A 17,225-nucleotide genomic window follows, 5' to 3' on the forward strand; every position below is an offset into this window, starting at 1 on the left:
CACTCTGTGTGTGCGGGTCTCGGCGCCGTGCGTAAAAATGTTAGTTGTTACCATCATCAACTCTCACAACTCACGTATATCTTTTGTGACTTTTTGAAAGATTTTATTTCTCTATTTTTAGAGAGAGGGAGAGAAACATCAATGTGTTTCTCGTGTGCCCCCCACTGGGGACCTGGCCCGCAACTCAGGCATGTGCCCTGACTGGGAATCAAACCAGCAACCCTTTGGTTCATAGCCCAGCACTCAATCCACTGAGCCACACCAGCCCGGGCTAACTGACTTGTTTCTTTATTTCTCATTTTCAAGTGAGGCAATAGAGGCATAGCGAGCTCTAGGGAAGAAATAAAGACTCATTGGCTGCAAATAGCACCCTGTGCATCTAATGTCGGCAAATGAAATGCCTTACACTGCTTTGCAGACTCTATTATGGCCACAGTCCCCACCACTCCCTATTGTTCCACATTTGTACCAAGCCTGGTCTCCACATTTAGCCCGAAAGCATAGGGGGCTTGGCAATGCCTGCAGCATCTCCACCACTCCTGTTCTGCCTGTGCCTCGGGACTCCCTGGGAGGCATCTGGCCTGGTCACTCACCCACCTCCGAGCCGTGGCTCTCCCTTGTGCTCCTGCTGCCTGTCCCTCCTCCACTCTGACCAGAGACACAGATTTCCTTGGCTGCAGTGTCACTGAAGACAGAGCTACAACCCCAGTGACAGAGCAGGATCTGGAACGTAGCATGCTCATAGGTGGTGCTTTGCTGTGGGGTGGCGGGGCAGTGGGTGAGAGCAGAGGGCGGCTCAGAGGGGCAGAGCAGGGAGAAGAGTCACTGCTAGGTTTATTCCCTGGCCCTTAAGTGTGGGCATGAGGAGGAGGAGAAATGAAGTCTGGCCATCCCACCCCAGTCCGGCTTCCTTGGGCAACCTCCTTGTGTCTCCACATGGAGGAAGTCCCAGCGTGAACTGTGATGCCATGGGGCTTAATGCAGGAATCCGGACAGACTCTCTGGAGACCCATGGCCCGTATGCCCTTCCTCCAGCCCTTGTTCGTGCTGGTCTCCTCAGCTGACACCCATCCCCGCTGCCTTCCTATCCAAACCATCTGTGCCCCGAGGCACACCTTCCCAGAAGACCCAGGGGACTATTCCGTCTGACTGCAGCCCTGGCCGGATCTCATAGTTGCCTGGGAGCTCCCACAAAAATGCCATTGCATCTGTGTCTTGGGGGAGGGGCCTAGGCATGAATATATATACTTTTAAATTCTCCAAATGAGTCTGATGCTCTTTCTCTAAGACAGTGGTTCTCACATTTGAGTGGGCATCAGAAATCACCTGGAGGAATTGTTCAAACACAGCTCACTGGGATCCCTCCTCACCTAGGTCTCTGGCTGAGCAGGGTCTGGGATTCATCAGTCCGGAGTTTACATTTCCAACAAGCTCTCAGGTGATGCTAGTGCTGCTGGTCCCCAGACCACCCGCAGCCTGCAGAACCTATAGTGCTGCAGCTACCCAGGCAACAGCCTCCTGTCCGTGGGTCTCCGGCTGCTTTGGGCCCGTTAGGCCTGTCTTCTTTTTGAAGCCAGGTCTTTGGGGGGCAGGGTCCCCTCTGAGCCCCCCACCTGGCTCTCTGCCCCCACCTCCTGTTACGCTGACCATGGCCCCGCCTTGTGCTTGGTGCCCTCCTGCGGGGCAGGTGCTCAGGAAACACTTGCTGTTCCATCGGTCCAGATGGGATGAGATGGACGGCGGAGGATGAACTGGCCCTGGAGCCGTCAGACGCGGGGCAGGTCTGAAGCTCCTGCAGAAGTGCCTGGAGCCAGAGCAGCATGATTGCAACAGGGGAAGGTGTCCGGAGCAGCCCCCACTTTGTTGCAATGAGGCCCATTACGCTATTTTATTTTTCCACCCTGTGGAGGGCCACTATTGGATCACTGAGTTGTATTCCTTGTTAATAATAAAAATGCTAAAATGCACAAAAAGCAGCCAGTCCCTTCTCCTTTCCTCACCCAGACTGGAGATGTTGGGTGGGTTGGGGTTGAGGGTGGAGGGGTCAATGCGTGAGGTAGGGTGTCTCCATCACCTTCTAGAAGGTCCTGGGCCTTGAGGACAGCAGATAGTCCGGTGACTTTGGGGCTCACGCCGGGCTGGTGGGGGTAGAGCCTTCCTTAGAAGCTGGAGGAGCTGGAGCAAAGCCTGGTGGGTGGGACGAGGGTGTGGCCTGCCCTGCAGGAGGAGGCAGGATGAGCTGGGCTGAGAGCCAGTGGGTCAACAGATGAATGAACCACTCAACTGTCAGCAGCCCGGGCACAGGTTTTGGTCTGTTCCGTTCAGTGCAGTCCTCTCATGACTAGAAGGGAGCAAGGATACAGTGGTTCTGCACTAATCTTGGCGGAGTGAGGGACTGGATCTGGGCCCCCTCATGTGCCCGGAGACCAGGACCAGCTTTGCCAGCCCACACTGCACACAGCTCCACAGGGAGGAACTCCTTACCCCACATCCCAGTGATCCAGGTCCAGCCTCGCTCTGGAGTGGGGCTCACAGCCCGTCCCTCCCCGCAGAGGGCTTCGCCCACACCGGTTCTATCAGTGGGGCTGTGGGGCGGGGCTCGGCTTGTTTTCTCCTGTTTGCCAAGGAAAGTCACAGCCTGTCCTCGGCCTTGTTTATAATTGGTTTGGAAAAACACCTGCCTCAGCCCCCCACAGTCCCCGCAGGGTGCCAAGTGACACACTATACTGTCCACTGCCTGCTGCCTCTCGTCCCCTCCCGGCTGTAGCCAGGTGTACTCTCAGCTGCCCCTGCCAGTGTGGCACTGGCTGACTTTGCTGCGGGCGGCTCTGGGGGCGGGGTGTGGGGCCAGGGGCCTTAGATGCCTGCTGATGCTGCCCTCACATTGTCGAGAGGAGGGGACCGAGGCCCAGGCAGCGTGAAGGCGGCACTGCATGGCCTTAATCACCACTGGGGTCAGCAGGCGTGAACCGAGCACGTCCTGGGCGCCCAGGGCAGGGCTGGCCCAGCAGGGCGGTGGGAGTAAGGACGTGGCTCCTCCTCAAAGCTGACAGCCCAGTGGGGATTTCAGGAACCAGGGAGGGTGGAGAAAGGCAGAGTTGTAAGATAGGACGGAATGACATCCTAAATCAGTGCACATGTGTCCACACCTGGCCCTTCACTCCAAATGGCTTTTTCCTTGGGCTGGAGGGAGTTTTTACAAAAGGGCTCCTGCCAGCATGTGCCTGGCCCAGCCCTTCGTACCCTCCGGGCTCCAGAAAGGGCGGCTCTGCCCGCCCCCCAGGCCCTTTCCCCGGGGGGGGGGTCACCTCTGCAGGCCTGGGAGCCTTCCCTCTGGGACAGATTCTTCCAGGAGGACTAGAGGCTGTAGACTATGAGGCAAGGCCACAGGGAGGCTCCTGAGCCACCCACCTGCCACTTGGAAGCCCCGGGCCGTGGGGGATGGGGCGATAAATTGGGCCCAACAGCTCAGGCCTGTTTGAAGTTGCAGACTTGGGCCCGGACCCTGGGCACTCTGCCTGTGTTCCCCTGCCTCTGACGCCCTCTCACCAACCCCCTCCCCGCCCCCACTCCCTCCGACTCTCCAACTAGTTCCACTGCATCTGCACATCGGCCTTCAGTCTGTGTGTGTCTTTCCTGCTCTGTCCCCCACGCTGCGTACTCTTCAACTCTTTTTCCTGTTTCCATCCTTTCGGTGTGTTCAGAGGATGTCCGAGGCTTACCCCGCTCCTTTGGTGCCTGCCCCTGGGAGCCTCCGAGGGCCCAGAGGAGCGGCCCCGGGCAGGGCGAGGTGGGTGGGAAGGTGGGAGGTGAAAGGCGCTGTGGGCCAAGGGGCAGCCAGTAGCCTGGGCCAGCTGGGGGAGCCCCCCACAGACAGCCCTGCATGTCACGCCACACTGCGGACCTGTGGCCGCAGCTTCTCGTCCAGTTTGGCCTGGCCGGCGTGGTTTTCAAAGCTTGGCGTGAGAAGGAAATATCAGAACTTCTATTTCTAGTTGTCTTATCTCTTTCTCCCCCTTCTTATTGTGGAATATAAAACACTTGGTGAAAGAGCATATACGTGTGTATATATATAAAATACAGAATTATACAAGTGAACATCCGGGTAATCACCACCCCAAGAAGAGACAAGATGTAGCCTCACTCCCAGATCCGCTGGTGTGTCCTGCCTTGGTCATAACCAGCTGCCCAGAGGTAACTATGACCCTGACCTTCCTTGCTTTTCTTTATCATGTAGCTGCTTATGTCTGTGTCCTTTTGCAATAGAGTTTAATTTTGCCTGATTTTGAATTTAAGACAGTTGGAACAACACTGAACACGTTCTTTTATGTCATGTCTTTCAGCTTAATAGTCCCTTTGTGAGGCCTACCCATGTTGTTGTATGTAGTTGCAGTGTGTTCGTTTTCGTTGCTGTGTAGTATTCCACTGTGCGACCCTGACGCCATGTTTGTGTCCACCTGCTACTTGTGGACATTCGGGCGGCTCTCCCTGTTTAGCTACTTGAACAATATTGTCAGAGCATTTTTGTATGTGCTTCCAGTGTGTTGGTGCCCACATTTTCCCAGAGGAGACATAATCCACAGTGAAACTGCTGGAGCACAGGGTGTGCCATGCGTGTGTGCACCTCAGCAAGCCTGTGCTAAGGGGTCGTGTGCGGGGCCCAGGAGTCTCTGTTGCTCTGCGTCCTCAACGGCGGTTGGTGTTGGCAGATGGTTAAGTTTCTGTCTCGCTGGTGAGTGAGTGACAGCGCCTTATCGTGGGTGTAATTCACATTTCATCTTCTTTTTTATAAAACTATTTTTGTATATGTTTGCTGACATGCGTGATATATTCGGGCACTGGTATTTATAAGTCATTTGTGAGAAAAGAAGCATATATTGGCAGCGCTCAAAAATTTGTGCCCAGAGTATTTGATCAAAATAGTTGGAAGACGGTTATAGTATTGAGTGCCAGGGAGGGCCTGGTTTCTGAGTGTGGGGCGTCTGCCCAGGGCCACTGAGTGCTCAGCACCTCCCACCAGGCCCACCCGGGGTGGCGCAGGTAGGCGCTGCCCCTAGCCGCTGCCCTTAAGTTTTGAATTGGCTTTTCTTTCGGGGACTTTTAAGGCAGTAGTTCTCAACCAGGGATGATTTTGTCTCCCAGAGGACACTTAGCAATGTCTGGTGACATTTTTTGGTTGTCATGACTCAGAGGATGCTACTGGCATCTAGCGGTGGAGGCCCAAGGATGCTGCCGCGTGCCCTAAAAAAATTCTCAGGACAGCCCCCGCAGCAAAGAATGACCAGGTCCCAAGTGTCGCTTGTGTGAAGGTTAAGAAACTCTGTTCTAGGAAGAGCCAGGAAACAGATTTGCCGTGAACTTGCTGCACGGCCTCGGCGAAGGCACTAAATGCTCTGAGCCTCAGTCTCCTCGTCTGGAGATGAGAGCGGCCAGCCTCGCTGCCCTCTCCCCCTTGCGGGCTGTCTGAGGACTGGGGAGAGGGCGGCTGCGTTGGCAGTTGAAGAAGCATCCTCATCCTCGTGAAGCGGCCTGCAGCCCTGCTTCCAGGGGAGGGAGGGCCTTCCTGCGCGGCCCTGGGCCCCCGAGCGGGAGCCTCCACCCTGCTTCCTGCTTCTCTAGGCCTCAGAGAACTGTGGAGAAACTGCCCCGAGGCCCCAGCCTTTCGATGAGGGCTGCAGAAATCAGGGGCTCTCTCGGGAGCCTTGGGGCCCCGGCAAAACCATTGCTGACTTTGCCCATACCCGGATGGGAGTCCAAGGTCGTGCAGGGTGAGAGGGATAAGAGGTGCTTATCATACCTCTTATCTGAGGGCCCCTTGGAAGTCAGTGCGGGGTGGGAGCCAGAGGTCATCTTCAGGGGTTCCGCACACCCAGGCCAGGCTCCTGTTCACCCTCTGTGCCCTTCCTGAGTTCGCTCTTCCAGAGAAGGGACCACGGTTGGGCTGGGGTCAGGGTCAGAGCTTCCTGGGCCTCCCTGGCCTCCCTGTCCCGGGGCTCTAGGGCTCGCCTCACCTCAGCGGCCTCTCCTGCCTTTTCCAGGAGCCATGGCCTGCCCAGTCTTCCGGCTCCTACACTATCCCTTCCTGAAACGTACTTTCATGAAAGGGTCTAAAAACTCATCCACCCTGAGGTGCAGATGACTGGTAACACCTTGATGATTGGCAGCCTTTCTTGAGAAGGGGTATTACCTAGTGAAATGTCACTAGGCACTTAGGAGCCCCAGCACTTAGGAGGAATATGCTTGGCCTCAGCGTCCACTTCATGGTGGGCTATAGGAAGACTTTGAACTGATTGTCTGGAGGCTCTGGGAAGGCCCAAGGCCAAGGTGACAGGTGTGTGTTCAGTCAGGACGATGGTGAACTGTGGGGCTTCTGCCTAAGAGGGCACATGTCTCCCGGAGCGGCTGGGAGGGAGGGTGAGTCAGGGTTAGGCCCGCACTGGCTCTAGCAGATTCCTGCAAACTGTCGCCGCCCCGTGCCTCTCCATCGAGGGGCGGGGGCAGTGTGGCCCGGGGCCCTGCGAGTCCAGGCTGTGCGGGTGGGCTGCGGCTGTCAGCGGCACAGTCTGGGAGGAGGCCGGGGCGCCGCCGGTGGCCTGGAGAACTAGGTTGGTGAGATTGGAGCTGGGAGTCCCTTGAGTTGGGTAGACTTGTGGGCGAGAAAGGCCTTCCGGGTGCCGTGAGTAATCCGTGGCCACACTCACAGCTCCCAGGGGATTGTGCAACTTCCTCTCAGGCCGAGGTGCAGGGGGCTGGGTGAGAAACAGCGCTGGGGAAAATGAGGAAACTGGGTCTGCTGCTGGTGCTGGGCCACGGCCACGGCCCTGGGCTCGGGGCCCCCGGGAGCTGAGTGTTCCAGGGGGCCTCCTCCCAGGGGGCTGCCATCTCCCAGGTACGAGGCTGCGTGCGCGTGTTGTGTCTTTGGGGAGGTGGGTGAGTGGCCCTGCTGGCATGGGGATACCTTTTCAGCAGGGTAGGACTGGGGGGGCAGATGGCCTGGGGGAGGGGTCCCTGCCTGGGTTCAGGGGAGAGAAGACAGGGCTCCCCTGAGCCTGGGACGGTGGAAACCACGTGAAACCAGGAGTCAGAGTCGCCAGCTGCCAGCCCCACCTCTGAGGAGCTAGGCAACCCTGGTTGGGTTGTTATTGTTGTCCCTCGGGCTAGGAGGGCTGGGGAAGGTCATGAGGACATCAGCTGTCTGGCTGGAGAGCAGTTTGAGCTCTTCCTGCCTCCTCTCCTCAACTCCGAGGCTTGTTTTTGGGCTCTGGTGAGAAAGTAGAGGGCACGATGTGCTTAGTGCGTGTGACACTGGCCAGGTACATCAGGGACCGGGAGCCCCTGGCCTGGATGTGCAATGCCAGCCAGTCTGCGTTCAAATCCTGGCCCTGCTGCTTAGCGGCTGTGTGGTCCTGGTGAGCTACTTAGCTTCCCGGTGCCTCAGTGCCCTCCTCTGTGAAACAGAGAAGACAGTCAGAGTGCCACCGTGCGGGTGCGGGTTCGTGGTGAGGACTAGAAGGATGAGTCCACTCTCTGCACAGTGCCCGGCACCAGGGGCAGTGCTCGGCCCAGCTGTCATTTTACCGGTGCACGGGCGGGTGGGTGCAAACAGCAGGAACCTGCCCAGGGCTCATACGGTTATTTTTTTTTACTCTATTTTTCAGTTACAGTTTACATTGAACGTTACTTTGTATTAGTTTCCCGTGGACAACATGGTGATTATAAAATCATATACTTTGTACACTGTCCCCCCCCCCCCCCCCCCCCAGTATTTCCAGTACCCCACCCGGCCCCATACAAAGTTATTGCAGTATTATTCACTGTATTCCCTGTACTGAACTTTACATCCCTGTGACTTTTTATAACCACCAATCTGCACTTCGTAATCCCTTCACCTCCTCCTCCCAGTGCCCCAACCCCCTCCCCTCCGGCAACCGTCAGTCTGTACTCTGTGTCTGTGAGTCTGTGTCAGTTTTGTTGATTTTATTTCTTAGGTTCCTCATGTAAGTGAGATCATGTGGTATTTGTCTTTCCCTGTCTGACATATTTCACTGAGCAGAATGCCCACTAGGTCCATCCACACTGTTACAAATGGTAAGAGCACGTTCTTTTTCATGACTGAGTAATAATCCATTGTGTGTACATACCACAGTTTTCTTATTTGCCAGTCTATTGACGGGCACTTGGGTCACTTCCACATCCCGGCTGTTATGAATAGTGCTCCTGGAGACAGTCTCCCCGGCGGGGATCCGACTCAGGACTGGGGATGATAAGCAGGGCGCACGTTCCTGGGCCGGGCTCCATGTCGGGCACCATGCCAGGGGCTCCCCTGGCATCAGCTGCTCCTTCGCAGTCACCCGATGAGGCGGGTGCCGTTGTCCTCCCCATTTCACAGGGGAGGACGTGGGGTCACAAAGGGGTTCAGCGCCGCCCCGGTGCAGTGATATCCATGAGGAGGGACAGCAGAATTGTCCCCTCAGCCCTGAGGTGGACCTTCACCCTCATCCCAGGACCTTCCGCTGATGGTGGTGTGGAGGAGGGAGCAGGATCTGTTATGCGGGCTGACCTCACAGCTCCTGGGCTCTGGCCCCTCTCCAACTAATGACTAGTTAGTTGATTAGTCATTAACTAATACAGAGAACTAAGTTACTATAGGGAATGGTGTTTTAACAGCTGGAGTTGGAGTGGGCTTCGCTGGGGCAAGCTTCCTGTCAGCCTGTGGACTGGAGAAAGGGGCCGACCACCAGCAGGTGGGCAGTACGGTGCGGAGGTGCTGAAGTGGCCGGACTCGGCTTTGAATTCTGCCTGAGCCATTTATGGTGTGACCTTGGGCCTCAGTTTGCTCACACGTGCAATGGGGGTTATCGTGGCACTCCACCTCCTCGGGTGCTGGTGAAGATGACGTGCGATTAGCCCCGGCCTGGCCTGGCGTAAGTGTCTCGCAATGGATGCCATTGTTGGGCACCTTTTGTAGAGAGGCTCCTGTCCTGGGTGGAGCGTTTGAGCCACACAGATATCCTTGGAGAGTCGGTATTTAAACTGTGGACCAGGACCGCTAATTGGACCCTAATCTGGCCATGAAATCAGCCTCATGGGTCCCAATGAACATTTCTTAAGTGAAAAAGAATAGAAAACCTCCCAGTGTATTGCACAGTGTCGGTAAGGGTTGTTTTGTACAAACCTTCCCGTTCCACGTTTGTGTTCCTGTGTATGCATGCTCTCTGAGTGTGTGTGTGTGTGTGTGTGTGTGTGTGTGTGTCAAATGAAGACATTTTTCCATGAGTCATGATCGAAGTATTTGGGGCCAGTGTCTTAGAAGAGATTACCTCCCTCCTGTGCAGTATTCATAGAGCATCTCCTGAGTGCGGGACTGCACGCAGGGGGCCAGGCTGGGTTGTTGGATCCAGTTCTTAGCAAGGCGTGTGTGGGTGAGGGGGCGGCAGAGGCAGAGGGTGAGGTGGGAAGGGAGCGGTTTCTGGGTGATGGTGTGCGATAGATGGGGATCGTGACTGGAGACAATGATGCCTGGGGTGAGTGGCTGGCTTGGAGTCTGGAGCTGGACAGCCACCCTGGGAGGCGGGGCTTCCTGTCAGTGGAAAGGCACAGGGTCAGGCCTGGCCAGAGGCGCCCACACTGGCTGAGCAGGGGGGGGATGGGGGTCATCTCCAGGTGCAGGGTAAGGCCTATGCCCACCTCCTCCAGCTGGCGTGGGTTGGGGAACAGGAGGACTCAGGGTTGCTGATGTTCCCCTCACTCCCAACACTTGCAGGATCCCCAGTGACTGGGTGAGACCCCGGGCCCTCCTCTGGGCCCCCAGAGCTCCAGAACCTTCTTCTCCCCTCTGCTGCCCCAGCTGGCTCTGGTGGGTCTGGCCTGGGACCTGGTTCAGCCCTGAGCCCTGGTCTAGGAGACAGAAGCCTTTTTACAGCTTAGATCCCCACCCAGGGAAAACCACAGCCTCAGTTTCTTCATCTATAAAGTGGGCTGACTAACCTTTGAGCAGCTGGCCACATGGGCGATAATGCCTATCTTGTGACCTAACGTGGATGAGCTGGTTATAGGAAGTGTGAAGAGCTCGGGGTGGATTGCTATTGTCATCTCTAAGGCTACGAGGGCTGGGGAAGGTCATGAGGACATCAGCTGTCTGGCTGGAGAGCCCCTGCCCCCCTACCCCGTGACCTGGGGCCATGGGGCAAGGGTGAGGACAGGCCTGTGACCCATGCTGAGCTGGGGATGTCCCCAGCTCTGCGGGGGAAGTGGCCTGCTAGGGGCTTCAGAGGGACCTATGTTTGACCTACATCTGGAAACCCCAACTTTCAGAGTCCCACTTACCTGGGGTACCTTAGAAGCCCCAGCTTGGAGATCCAAGTTGCCAGGTGGAGGGGCCAATTTCCAGGAAGCCGTGGGTGGCTTCTAGTCCCATGAGTCCAGACCCCAGAGGCTCGGGTGTGAATGTGCCGGTTACTGAACGGCCACATGATTGAGCACGTCCCCTGTGCCAGGCACTGTGCTAAGCACCTTTGTTGATTTGCAGATTTAATCTTCACAATAGCCTAATGCACAGGTCTTTTTATTATCCCGTTTTATGGGTGAGGAAACTGAGGCCAGGAATGGGTAAGTCTCTCACCCAGGCCTACCTGGCTAGTGAGTGGCAGGGCTGGGTTCGGGTGGCCAGGGTTGAAATCTGGGCTGTACCACTTACTAGCTACGTACTTCCACCTTGGAAAAGTGACCGAATCTCTCTTGTTGTTAGTTTCGTGCTCCGTGAAATGGGGTGACAGCAGTGCCTTCCTGCCAGGGCTGTTGGGAGAGTCGCACGGGATAATTGAGGTAAAGTGCTCAGTGCACAGTGAGGGCGCCGTGAGTGGGAGCCACTTCGTCATCTCTCTCACCTGCAGCGGTCCCCTGCTGTGTGTGACCCGGGGCCTGAGTCTCCTCGGGTGTGTGACACAGGGTACTGGCCCCTTTCTTGCCCCTCTCAGTACGGTTGTTGAGGATCAGGTGGGGTTCGAACCAGGGGTCGGTCCTGAGGGAGACCTTCATAGAACAGAAGTGCCAGGTGGGAGCCCCAGGAGCTGCCAGGAATTGTTAGGGCTTCTAGCTCACCACAGGGTCCTGATGCAGGGGCTGCCGGAAGCTTTCCTGTCTCCTGCTGGCCTCCATGGGTGATTGAATTACTGACCCCATATTCACGCCGAGGGTTCAAGATGTGTTCTGTGGAAGGGTTTGGTGGTCAAGTGGGTGTGGCAGAATGTGAGTTAAAAAAAGCCGAATGGGCTCCTTTGCTGCAGGACTTGCCAGCGCCTTTGACACTTATTAGTCAGTGTCCACCCCCAGGCTGTGTCCGTGACACGCCCCAGACACCTCAAAGGCCTGGTGCCGAAGGCACTCTTTTCCAGTGGGAGAAACAGACCTGGAGCAAAGCCTAGGAAGTGATTTCCTCAGATTCCGAAGTTGTCTTTATTGACCCCGGGCTCCGTGAATTCCCAGCCAGGGCTCTGCTGAGGACACGCCCTCCTTTCTCCCTCCTTCCTCTGTTCATCTCAGAGAAACGTCTGTGGTGCTGTTTCCTTCCCGAAGGCTCCTCACCCTTCTCTGGCCCTCCCTCTGGCTCCCAGCAGCATTAGAGTGTCGCGTCCCCTCCGGCCTGGCTGGGGAGACGGTCTGAGCCCAGCAAGAGGGCTCCTGGAGACGCTCGCCTGGCTGACGGGTGGCAGAAGGGCTTCAGCCCAGCTGCGGGGCCCCTCGCAAGTTAATTCCATTTTCTGAGCCCAGGCTCTTTCCCTGTGTAATGAAACTCATCTTCTTGCCTCTCGTCTATTGACATCTTGTCTATGCTCTATTAATGTTCAATTCATGTATAGATGTTCACGAGCCTGACAATTCTTATCCCTTCTGGGCACAAAGAAAGAAGAACGTGGAGGAGGTGAGGCAGACCCCAGACTGTGGGTCTGGCGTGGTTGGGACTGAGTCCTGATGTGCACCCGCATCTGACGTCTGCCCTTTAGCAGACTGCCGTCCCTGTCTGGGCTCAGCCCCACCCTCCACCCCTCACCCCACCAATCGCCTCTGAAGTGCACCGGGGTGGGGGACTCCAGGGACCCACTTCGCAGGTGAGCCAAGCCGGGAGGGGAGCTGAGGCGGGACTGCCTAGTGTCCCGCACGGAGGCGGTATCAGAGTGGGGAAGGGAAGCCACGTGTCCCCATGCTGCCATCCACTCTGTCTTAGCAGGGCCGTCTTCTCCAGCTTCTGTACCTTTGATCCCCCACCTTCCTCGGAGGGGGCTGCCCACGGCTCTGCCCTCACGGCAGTTGAGGTGTCAACACCCCATGCCCTTTGCTGACTGTCCCCACAGTGATTGGCCTTGCTGACTGGCCTCCAAGTGAAAGGCCAGAGGTGGGCCGGGCTGGGGCGGGAGGTGGGAGGAGGCGGGGCCTCCCTGGTAGAGAGCGTCCTCTCTGGGAGGGCTGTTTGCCTGGTTTATTCTTAGCCCTGACTCATTATAGAATCTATTTTTAGCCAGTTTCCAAGTGTTGCCAACATCTGGTGCAGCCAGTACCGAAGGGGATGGGGGTGGTGGGCGACCCCTTTGGGCTTTGCTGGGGACTGGGGGCCACGGGCGGGAGAGCCGGGACAGAGACTTCTGCTTCTTGCATCGGCCATGACTTGAACCTGGGTGTGCAGCAGGCATCCTGTTTATCCTTGTGCACCGACGACTCTCCTCATCTCCTCGCCGTAGCTCAGCTCCTGGTGGGTGGGGAGGTGGCCCGGGGCTGCCGTGCAGCCACAGAGCACGAGCTGGTGGTGCTCACCAGGTAGGCTTTCCCTAGTCCAGCCCCGTGGGTGCCAGTCGGCCGCCGACTCCTGCGGAGGCGGCCTCAGAGGAGGGAAGCCTCAAGCTAGGGCACCTGTTACAGTCACTGTCGAAGGAGGAACAACAGACATTATAGGCCAGACTGCCCGGGGCTGAGTCCTGCCTTTGCTGCTCACAAGCTGTGTGACCTCGGGCAAGTCATCAACCTCGCTGTACTCGGTTTTCTCATCCGAGAGATGAGGACGGGAGTATAGTGTTGTGAGGATTAAGCAAACGATAATGTAAGAAATACCTAAATCAAAAGCGCTATAAAATAGGGAGGTGGTGGAATTTTTATTGTTTGCATTGTTATTGTTACTAATGAGAAGCTCTGTGTGTGCTGTGATGTTGGGGTGAGTTGGGTAGGAGGCTTCTCAGCTTTTCTTGGGGTGAAGCCTGGGTGGGGATGGGCACAGCCAGGCGGCACGGCGGTGGCGAGTTCCACGAGGCCACAGTGAGGGCCCGGAGCACACAGGGTTGGAATGCGGGCTCTGCCCTTCACAGCCTGGTGAGTCACTTAACTTTTCTGAATATCCATTTCTTTGGATCCGAGCTGGAGGTTCGGAGGGAGCTGCGGTCCTAGGTCTCTCTGAACGATGGGGTCCACATGCATTACTTCTTTCTCTTGCACTTCTGTGACAAGAAGAGGAGAGAGCTGTGGTTTTTAGACTCTTCCTCAGAACCCCCAGGGGTCCTTTGGGGGCGCCCAGTTGGAGGCCAGGTGGTCTGGCGCACTCCCTCCCCACAGAGCTGCTTCATTCTCGTGTTTTACATACTGATGTTCCGAATGAATTCTGTCTGAAAACTGGGCTCTGCTGCTAGGGGCCCTCCAGACTCCTTGTCACCTGACATCTGTGTCCCCTGACTTGGCATCGACTCTGGGAGGTGACCTGTGCAGGGGGGCTCTGGCATGCCACGGTGCCCAGAGGGTACCAGGGCGCCCCTCGGCGCAGCCCACGGCGGGGCCTGCAGGCTGCCCCTCAGGAGCAGCCCGAGTGCCACTCCAGTGCCTGTGGGAGGCGGTGCCGCAGAGAGAAGACTCAGTCCCAGAAGCCAAGTGCCCGGGGGGGAGCGAGGGCTGCACTCGGTCAGAAACCCTCCTGCCACAGTGCTGGCACATAGTGTGTGCTCAGAAATGTTTGAAGTGACTGCATCCCAGAACAGTGGACCTCTGGCGTGGTGGCAGGTCTGCCCCTACGCCCTCTTCCATCGTGGCCCTCGCCCCGCCTTCCTCATCCGCTGCGTTGTTTGACCAGCCTTAAGCTACCCCAGCCCTGGGGTCCAGGCTCCGCCTTGCTCCGGCACCCAAACAAGACACTTCCCCACCTGAGCCTGTTTGTTCATCAGTAAAATAAGGGCGGCAGGCTCAGCATCAGAAGGCTCCTCCTGGCTCCTACAGCCTCTGTTCTCGGGACAGGTCACACACAGGTGTGTGCGCACACACACACACGAGTGGTCCGTGGGCCTGGTGGGGAAGGGCTTCTCCTTCTCCTAGCCAGGGGCCCTCAGCTGCTCCTGAAGTGGAGGTTGGGTGCCAGGTGTTCCTTGGGGCCTCCGGGACACCCGATGTGCTGAGCTGTGGCTCAGTGGGGGAGTCGGGGCCTGTGGGTGTGAGGGGAAGGGTGGGCACCCAACTGTGTCCACTGGGCTGGGGCCGCCACCGCGACTTTCATGTGTGACCTTCTGAGAGTGTGGGCGGCAGCCAGAGGGCACATATTTGTGTCACTGTGACTGGGTGTGAGGGGGTATGCGCGTCAGGCCAGTGAGGGTGCAGGGGCAGTGATCTCCTGTTGCCTGACTGTCCCAGGCTCCAAGGAAAATGGACAGTGATTCATGCAAAGGACCACATCTCCACATTTTGGCCACAATCCGAGGTACAGGGTGGCCAGGCCCCTTCCACCACCCCCCCGCCAGAGGCCTGCGTTCCCCTCCTCCCTGGCCTCAGACCCAGTTTCTCAGGGGTACGTGGGTGCCTTGACCCACAGCCTGCCACGCCTCTCAGTGGCCCACACCTGTAGCTACAGAGCAATGCGAGACCAGGAGGCCTTCAGGAACCCGCATCCCGGCACTAGGTAACTCCCCTGCACCGGAGGAAGTAGCCTGAGCACTGGGCTGGACGGCTGTGGTCAGCACCGCATCGCAGCTGAGTGGTTTTCTAGCTGGAGAAGACCTGCCAAGGAGGGAAGGGAGCGGCTCCACCTGCCCCCCATCTCCCTGCCATCCTGGCTGCAGCCGACCGGTGACTCATTCCCCTGGGGAGTGAGCCAGCTCCTCTCTCAGGCCACCCTGGGGCCCTGGTGCTGAGCCCAGGGCCCCAACAAGCTGGGGAGCGAGGAGTGAGCCCCTCTGTCTGGGGACGGGTTCCCAGCAGACTTTTTATGCACCTACCCCCGGCTCCACAGACTTCTTCTTCCCTTTGCCCCCAGGGAAGGCCACAGCCCCAGATTACTTAATGGGAGCAAAATGCCTCACAAGCGAGCAGTCCAGTTCCCAGTTGGACTTGGGAGGCCATATTTCCCAGTGGCTGCACCAGGCATGTTCCCATTCCACCGCCTGGGATCGCTGGGGGAAAGGGTGGTGTCTGCCTCCCCCACAGGGCTGCACAGCCTGGGAGGGGGTGGGGAGGCCCTCTCCAGGGAAATGAATTCCTGGCCTGACCCCAGATGCTGGCCTGCCCAGCTCTGCTCCAGGGTAACGCTGGGTGCACACACAGCCCCATTGTACACCCCGGCCCCGTGCCCGCAGTGGGCCTGGCACCAGCTCTATCAACAGCAGTGGCTCCGTCAGCTCCTTAGCAGCCCCTTGCCAGGGCCTGAGCCATTGGGCCCCTGGTGAGGAGGAAGCAGGCAGACTGGCATTAGGGTGTGAGTGTATCCCGAGTGGAGGGGCCATTCAGGATACTTGAGAAGCCAAAGGAATATATTTGTTTCTCTCATCAACTGTGAGCTACAAGAGCAAGGAGCATTATCCCCCCTTCACGTGAGGAAACTGAGGCACCAAGAGGTTTCTGTGACTTGCCCGAGGTCACACAGCCAGCACGTGGCCGGGGTGGGACTGAGCCCGGACCCCCTTCGTCCAGAGCCTGTGCTCCGCAGCACTGCCTGTGCTGCACACCCAGCCCCAGGTCAGAGTTCAGGAAAAGGCAGCCCAAATTTGGAGACTGAGACAAACCACTTTCTAGAAAATGTACGTCCCCAGCATGGAAGGGCACCAGCCCTGGAACTGTAGGGTCCTGGTGTGCTTGTGTGAAGCGCAGTGGTTAATTTTCAAGGACGATGCTGAGGGTTAGGCAAGCAGAGCAAGTCCCCAGGGCTGGAGTGTGGCTCTGTGCCTCAGTTTCCCTGCACCACCCATACTGTGTATCCTCTCCGTTCCTTGGGGGGGTCACAGGAAAGTAGAGGTGAGGTGTGGCCAGGGCTTGGACCTGGACCCTGACCCTCTCCCTGTGTTCCACAGGGGGGCGGGGATGCCCCCGCCCGCCTTCCTCAACCTAGACCTCCCTGCAGGCAGGGATGCTAAGGCCTCTGGTTGTTTCTATTTTGAGATTCCTTCCTGAGCTGGTCCTTAGGTTTCCCAACTTGGAGGGGACTCTGAGGCCAGGGAGCCTGCCGAGGGGGCAGCCAGCCCTGGGCTGTGAGGGGGTCCCATCTCTGCTTTGCAGCCATGGCCCCCAGACCGTGATGGAGGGTTCCCCGACGTAACTCTACGGGGTCTGCCCACTTCTCACTTTCTGTGCTCAGCTTATCTGCTCCATGAGCCCCGACCCCCGGGGCTGGCAAAGCTGAAGCGCTTCTCTTCTCCTCAGCCCACCCTGCATGTCCCCTCTCTGTCCTGGACGTGAGGCCTGGCTCCCTCCTCCTGCGCCGCCTCAGCCTTCTTAGCAAGTGGACAGGTCATTCTGCAGTGACCACAGATTGTGCAGTGCCGGGGCTGGGCTATGGGGACAGGCGGGAAAGAGAGAAGCTGGAAGGGGATGCAGGGGCTGTGCCCCCTCTCACCCCAGCCTGGACCCTCACCTCCTTCCCCACTCTGGTCAGGCTCATCTTTTCTGTTTCTGCCACTCCTGCCACTGGTCAGCACTCTTCTCCCAAGGCCACGGCACTGGGCCTGTTGGGAGGCCGCCAGAGACGAGCGGGGAAGGAGGTGGGAAGGGAGGAGCATCTGGAGGCCCAGACTGTGCTGGCAGCGGGAGTGAGGAGGCCCCGGGGCTGAGCCCAAGGCAGGTTTAGGGAGGGGAGGGACCCTGGATGCCTTGAAAGCCGGACTAGGGAGTTTGGACTTTTTCTGGGGGAACAGTGGGGAGCCACTGGGGGTGATGGAGCAGGGAACGACATTCGTTTGTCTCTCAGCCCATTTTGCTTCTGCTCCTTTGTTCTC

At 57.7% G+C, this 17,225-nt stretch overlaps 1 protein-coding gene across 2 annotated transcripts in view; it reads left to right on the plus strand.

The window, feature by feature from the left end:
- The window catches only part of TFEB (transcription factor EB), a 44,229-nt gene that overhangs the window by 4,202 nt on the left and 22,802 nt on the right, over nt 1–17,225 (plus strand). Inside the window, exon 1 of one of the 2 annotated variants that reach the window (XM_037155045.2) lies at nt 6,761–6,889. The exons of the other annotated variant lie outside the window; for it this stretch is intronic. The gene's annotated coding sequence lies outside the window, so the exon portion shown is untranslated. Of the gene's footprint in view, nt 1–6,760; nt 6,890–17,225 lie in introns of those variants that run through there. 2 annotated transcript variants of the gene reach the window in all.

This window comes from Artibeus jamaicensis, unplaced genomic scaffold, assembly GCF_021234435.1.
Source record: "Artibeus jamaicensis isolate MK-2021 breed Jamaican fruit bat unplaced genomic scaffold, CSHL_Jam_final contig_1803, whole genome shotgun sequence".
In the NCBI taxonomy this organism is placed as follows: Eukaryota; Metazoa; Chordata; class Mammalia; order Chiroptera; family Phyllostomidae; genus Artibeus; species Artibeus jamaicensis.